This window comes from Silene latifolia, unplaced genomic scaffold, assembly GCF_048544455.1.
Source record: "Silene latifolia isolate original U9 population unplaced genomic scaffold, ASM4854445v1 chrun_scaffold_16, whole genome shotgun sequence".
NCBI lineage: Eukaryota > Viridiplantae > Streptophyta > Magnoliopsida > Caryophyllales > Caryophyllaceae > Silene > Silene latifolia.
The window spans coordinates 7337262-7344487 of NW_027413123.1; the positions used below are offsets into that span (position 1 = coordinate 7337262).

Here is a 7226-nt window from a genome sequence, read left to right on the forward strand (position 1 = left end):
TTGACACGTGTGGTAGAGGTTTCCCTTTATTCATTTTTTGCCCATGAAACCCCTCATAGCCAAATTTAGCCTTTTGTCCCTTAACTACATCCTATATTCAGCCTGCCTTTGTCAAGCTAGTAGCCTTAGTTTTCGGGAATATGTTTATTGCGATTTGGTTATATGCTCATTTTTGAGATGATGATGGACAAAAAGAATGAAGGAGGAAAAAGAATTGAGAAAGTTGAAAAGAAAAAAAAAAAAGAAAAAAAAATGATTCGAAAAAGAAAAAGTGTGCTTACTGTAGAATCCGGTCGATCGACTGCTCCTTATGGTCGATCGACTGCAGCCCGAGAAAAAGAAAGAAAAAATCACATGTTTCAATTATTATGATTTGGTGATTTTCACTCCCATGTTATCATCTATATTCTTTGGGGAGTTGACTTTTATGGAAGTTGCGAGATTTGTGCTTGATAATTAGCACCCGGTTTTATTGTTGATTTTGAGCAAGAAGTTGGATGTTGTCATATGGTTTTGTTTAGGTACTAGCTTGATCACCTATACCTCCACATTCCCATAAATGTTTTGCCTCTTCTTACCCATTACCTCACATATCCATATCTACCTCGGCATGTGTCAGGGTCTTTTGTTTGGTTGGAATGTGTATGTACAGTTGTAGAGATTACTTTCATATTAGATTGCAGGCATGTTTTCATAGGTCGTAGTTAGGTGAGAGTCTTTACAAATTTTACTTCTTTTTATCTTTTACATATATTCACCTTGTGCTTATTTGAGTGTTTTGAGCGACCCGTGAGAGTCCAATTTGATAAGTCTCTACAGTTGATGGTTCAGCGAATTCTTAACGACATCATAACTCGTTTGCATGACTCACCTTGCTAATTGATTGTTGGTTATTGCATTAAATTGGCTTAGGCTTGACAGGTTGCGTTTCGCTCTGAGATTGAACTCGTTCCATTAGGTTTTAGGATCGAGTCTAGTTCTTGCTTGGGGACAAGCAAGGGTTTGGTTTGGGGAAGTTTGATGCGTGTCTAATATATGATGTTTTGCACCTCATTTCACACGCATTTCAGAGCTCAATTGAGTAGTTTATGCTACTATTTCCCTTGTTTCGTGTATTTCTTCCTTTTCTTGTGATTTTGTAGGAATATGAAGATTTCAGTGGAAAATAAGCCGAATCCGTCCCTAAGTACTTAGCATTGCATTTGACATGGAGTATTGACTCGAGGAATGAGCTTGGTGCGCGTTTCAAGGCCTAAAGATAGCAAAAGCAAGGGCGCGTACGAGTTTAACAAGCAAAGAAGCATTTCACGATATTGCAGCCTCATTCATATGGCTATATCTCGAGGTCTAGAGCAGATAATCGAGTGATTCCAATTGGAGGTGAAAGCTTATCCTCTTAGCTTTCCAACGCCGCGTAGAACGCCTGATTTGATCAAGTAACGAAGAAATGGCAGCTGTTTTAAGATCGGTGCGCGCTGCAGGAATCGTCAGAATGCAATTCTGTACAGCACCTTTGGTTGATCGACTGACCTCAGTGGTCGATCGACCACCACGCGGGCTGATGCGCAAATTAAAAGTCGAGAATAGTTCAAGCCCATTGTGATTAGGTTTAGGAATAAAGGTTACGCAGGATTATTTCTATATAATGTATCCTTAGTTTTCAGAATAGGCATTCAGTTTTATCATCAAGTTCTACAGATACATTAGTTTAGATTATTTCCGTTAATAAAGTCTCTAGTTTCGCATTCGGTTTTTGATCTTCTCCTTTCAATTCCTTTACACGGTATTCTCTATTCCTTTATTCAGTTTACTGCTTTCCTTCGTAGTATAGAATTGCTAGGCTAAATCTCCCGAAGCTGACTATCGTTTTATGTTAATTGTTCATTTTATTAATGCAAGTATGAATTCGTTAGCTTTAATTGTTGATTTTGTTGCTTTCATTATTTCTAGTATGAGTAGCTAAGTACCCTTTGCTAAGATGTAGGGGATCTGTGGGGTAGATGGCATTAGAATAGGTGACCCCGCATTAGAGCTTGGTCGATCGACTGGCTTAACTAGTCGATCGACTGAGCCTGTTGGTCGATCGACTGGGGTAGCTGGTCGATCGACTGACTTCGCATCTAGTTTTGCTTTGTTTGTTTCGTTAAGTGCCTTATCTTTCTGATGTGACCATAATTGGCGCATATTTAGCCCCCGAATTACCATTGTTTCCATGCTTTTTAGTGCCTATTTGGGTCATTTCTTATCTTTAGTTCTTTGTTTTGCATATTCTTTGAGATTTTGATCCCTTGGTAGGAAAGGAGTAAGAATCTTGCATTTTCATGGCAAAACGAGGCTAAATTGATCGTATTCAATGACCAAGCATCAACGAGAGACAAGACTAGAAGGCCTTTGTACATAGCATAGTAGAAGAGCATTGTTGAGAAAGGATCCTTGAGTCCCCAAGGAAATCCCCAAGGAATTCATGAAGAAAAGGGAAGAAAAGAAGAAGAAATAACGCTGCCATACAATCCGAACGGATTGTACACAATCCGTCCGTCCGTCCAAGCCCAATCCGAGCGTCCCTCAAAGGAATCCGCTAAGATTCCCCCTCGCCAATCCGAGCGTCTTGCCCAAGGATCCGCTCGGATTCCTCAGCCCAGATCCGGCCGTCCCGACTCCCATCCGCACGGATTTCGATGACAAAGACGTTTTCATTCTTCAAGCTACGATAAGAGAAGCCCTTCTCTCGGAGAATACCGGAGTCTCCTTGCTCAACTTAAAAAGTGTAATTACTAGTTTAGCCCTTAGTTAACCCTAATGCATCCTCCCTAATTTTCACTATAAATACCCCATTAGTCTAATTAGAGGAGCATGTTCTTCTTATCAATAATTAGTGTAGTTAATATCAATCAAATCTCTCTTCAATATTGTAATCAAGTATTAATCAAGTTTTAATCCAAGTTTTAGTTCTTTAATCTCTCTCTTGTTCTTCCTTTATTTTGGGTAATTGAAGATTATTTGGGTTATTATTGGGAGATTGACAACCTCTCAATCTAGGATTCAAGTACTTCTATTATTCTTGCTTTATTATTGGAATCATTAGTAGGTATAATCTCTTAATCCCTTTTTAATTATTGCTAATTACTTTCATTTATTCATCATGTTTCATTATGTTAGTATGATTGACAACCTTTCTAGCATGATCAATATGATAATGAGTGAGTAGTCTCTTAGCTAGGGTTTAATGGGTGATTAGGGGAAACCAACATGGGGAATGATTCATGCTTAAATCAATATGCTTTCATATCTTATTTGCTTGCTTGTTTTGATCTTAATACATGCACATGTTATATTTGATGAAATGCTAAGCCTATGAATCCTTGCATTTACTATCATCTTCTATCCTTTCAACTTGACTTGTAAGACATAACCCAACTCGAGTCTTGTTAGACCATGCATGTGTTGAGTAGGAAAGATTAAGTCGACTTGTAGGTGTTGTACAATCTAATCGATTCGGCTCCGGGACCCAAACTTTCCTAGGATTGTAAGATATAACCCAACTCAATCCATCACAACAATAATTGCTTGCTTATAAATTGAGAACATGTTTGTATGATCATATCCCATGATTCCCCTATGAACCCATGACACCCTAGTGCTTTTAATCAATTGTTTACACCCTTATTTTATTCATCTTGCTAGTTTATTTTCATTGCTAATTTAGTTTAGTAACCTTCTACATCAACCCAATTTGTGACACCCCCTAGACACTACTAGTTACAATAGAATTCTCATTTCAATACCCGTCCCTTGGGATCCGACCTTTACTTGCCTCTTTACTAATTGTAGAGTTGTTTGTGAAGTATAAATTGTGTTTTGTATCGACCATTGACCAACGACCACATATGCTTAATTGTGAACACGAAATGGCCTCGATCAAAAATGGCGCTGTTGCCGGGGACGGTGATTAATTGATTTAAGATTTCTTTTATTGTTTTTAGTTGTGTCTTTTTCACCTTGGGGAAGTAAAACTCCTCAAGGTTTGTTCTAATTGTTTTTGAGTTGTTTGATATTTTGCATGTCTAGAAGGTTACAAAGAGATTTGTTACCTTTTGACCGTGAAATCGAAAGAACCTTGACGAATAATAGGAGACTTGTTAGGAGGAATTTGGGAGGTGTTGGTGAAGTTGTTCAACCCACTAGTGAGTTTGTCAATCCTTTCGCAATAGAAGGAGAAGAAAACCCATTAAACAATACCACACAAAATCCACCTACAATGCCTAAATTCTCGTCACACTCTATACCCACCGAGGAGGATTTACCAAATGGTACTCCTACACCACAACATCTTACCGGAAACTTTATTGCCAAGTCCGCCTTCATCCAACTAGTTGAGAGGAGCCAATTCGGGGGAATGCCTAGTGAGGACCCTCATTCTCATATGGAAACCTTTTGCGATTATTGTGAAGCTATCTCTCAAACGGGCGTGACTCAAGACCAAATAAGATGGGTCTTATTTCCTTTTTCGTTAATCGGCACCGCAAAGCAATGGTTGAAGGGCCTTGATAAGGCCACCCTTGGAATAGATTCTTGGAAGAAGCTAGCTCTAGCTTTCTACAAAAAATTCTACCCACCGGAAAAGACTAACATGCTAAGAGCTCAAATCACGGGTTTTAAGCAAAGGGATGAAGAATCTTTGTATGAAGCTTGGGAGCGGTTCAAAGGTATTTGTCGCTCATGTCCTCACCATGGACTTAGCGAATGGTTTTTAGTGCAATAATTTTGGAATGGTTTATATGAAGATTCAAGAAACATTCTCAATATGGGATCAAATGGAATGTTCACCGAAGTTGATGACAATCAAACATGGAACAAGATTGAGGAAATGGCGGTCCATAATTCACAATATAGTAGGCCTCGCAAGGCTACTAGAGGAGGAAAGTATGAAGTGGACTCCGTTACTCAATTGGGTGCTCAACTTAGTGCTCACATTGACACAATCAACTTGAAGTTTGAACAAGCTATGGCTAGACTTGAGGAAAACTCAAAATCATCAAAGCATCATGTCAATGCCATGACGGCATACTCATCAATCCCAAGCGGGATATGTGAGAATTGTGGAACCTTGGGTCATGACTCAAGTGAATGTAGGGGAACAACCGAACAAGTTAATGCTTTCCAAGCTTACAAAAGTGGTACCCCTTATTCAAATTTTTACAATGAAAACACCAAGTTCCATCCAAATCTCTCATACAAAAGCCAAAATGTTCAAAACCCTCAAACAACATACACTCCACCACCCATGAGAAATCAAAATCAAAGACCCTTTTACAATCAAAACCAAGGCTACCAAAATCAAAATCCATACAATCACCAAAATGACCAAGGTTTTGATGTCCAAAAAGCGGTCCTCCAAATGCAAAAGAATCAACAAGAATTTTTCACCCAAATGCAAAAAGATAGCCAAGCAAAAGATACCACCATCAACAACATTCTAGCTCACACCAAGATGTTGGAAACACAATTGACCCAACTAGCATCTTCAAGCTCACAAAGACAAAAGGGGCAATTACCACCTCAAAGTAATCCCCCTAGACATGAAACGGTTAGTGCCATTCACTTGAGAAGTGGTACAAGATATGAAGCACCGAAGAAGCAAGTTGAGGATGAAGTTGTGAAAGCTAGTGAGAATGAAGTTGTTGTGCAAAGTCCCAAAGAAGGGGAATCATCAAAAGAAGAAAGTTCAAAGAAAAATGAAGACAAGGCCAAAGAGAAGGAGCCCATTGTGATTAGACTTCCTTTTCCAAGTCGTCATGCCAAGCCCAAATTTGATGATCAACTTGGAAAGTTCATGGAGATTGTGAAGAACTTAGAAGTCTCAATTCCTTTCACGGAATTAATCAATCACGTTCCGGCCTATGCAAAGTACATGAAAGATATCGTCACAAAGAAGAAGTCGATCCGGAAACTTGAGACTATCGCCTTCACTAAGGTGAGTAGTGCAATACTTCAAGGGAGTTCACCTCCAAAGTTAAAGGATCCGGGAAGCTTCTCAATACCATGTACCATTGGCGACACAACGATCAACAAAGCCTTATGTGATCTAGGGGCTAGTGTGAGTGTCATGCCGTACTCGGTAAGTAAAAGGTTGGGAATGGGAGAGCTTAAATGCACCAATATCACTCTTCAAATGGCCGATAGATCGACGAAGACACCATTAGGGATATGGGAAGATGTCCCCGTGCGAATTGGGAAGTTTTTCATCCCGGTAGACTTTGTCATTGTTGATATGGAGGAAGATTCCAACATTCCAATCATCTTAGGAAGACCTTTCCTACACACCGCGGGTGCGGTGATTGATGTGAAACATGGAGAGCTCACTCTAGAAGTGGGAGATGAAAGCATAACTTTTAATCTTAACAAAACCATGAGAGCTCCTCGTTTGCATGAGCCATGTTTCATGATTGATCATTATAGCCGGAAAGATGAAAGGAAGAAATCGGAACTCCAATGGAAGAAGAAAATTGAAGATGCTCCATTCAAAGAGCAAGTGAATTGTGACAAGGAGAGCTTGCAAAGCTCATCAAAATCAACCAAGGAAGAAGAAGATGGCCTCATTGGCCAAGAGAAGAAATTGGGAGAGTTGTCTCCATCTAAGCAAGAGATTTTCAATGATCAACTCAATGAAGTTTGTGGTCTTTGGGACGACGAATTTGAAGGGATCTTTAATCCCTACATTGGGCATGCCATCGATCATGATCAACAACAAGGGCCACGGTCTATTGAGGACCTCTACCATAACTATGAACAAGCTTTTGATTACTTCTTCAAGGTGTTGAGCAACATCAACAACACCTTGAACATGCCCCCTTGACATCTCATCAAGAATGAGAGTTTGGTGGAGTCCTCCCTAAACCACCACTTATAAATATTTCTAACTCCCTAACTTACATTTCAATTTTTGTATTGCATTTTTTGTCATTTTTGGATTTTTATTTACTTTGATCAAAATAATTGTCATGAAAAGAGAGAAGTGAGGGAGGGACTAATGATTTCAATTGATGTGTAGTGCTTTACCTTAGTGTGGGGATGGCAATTGCCTAGGCTATTCATGCCTTAGTAGTGCCACCACAATGAAGAACACAAGATTTGAAAGAAAGAAAGAAAGAATGATAAGGGAATGCGTTTGTGCACGGATGGAACTGAATCCGTGTACACAAGTACCAATCCGAGCGGATTCCTGA

General features: G+C 39.5%; 1 non-coding gene across 1 annotated transcript; it reads right to left on the reverse strand.

The window, feature by feature from the left end:
* Window positions 1-4630: 4630 nt before the first annotated feature.
* LOC141637362 (small nucleolar RNA R71) lies at window positions 4631-4737 on the reverse strand. Its single transcript, XR_012541746.1, has one exon. It is a non-coding gene; the product is annotated as a small nucleolar RNA R71 (small nucleolar RNA).
* Window positions 4738-7226: the final 2489 nt, after the last annotated feature.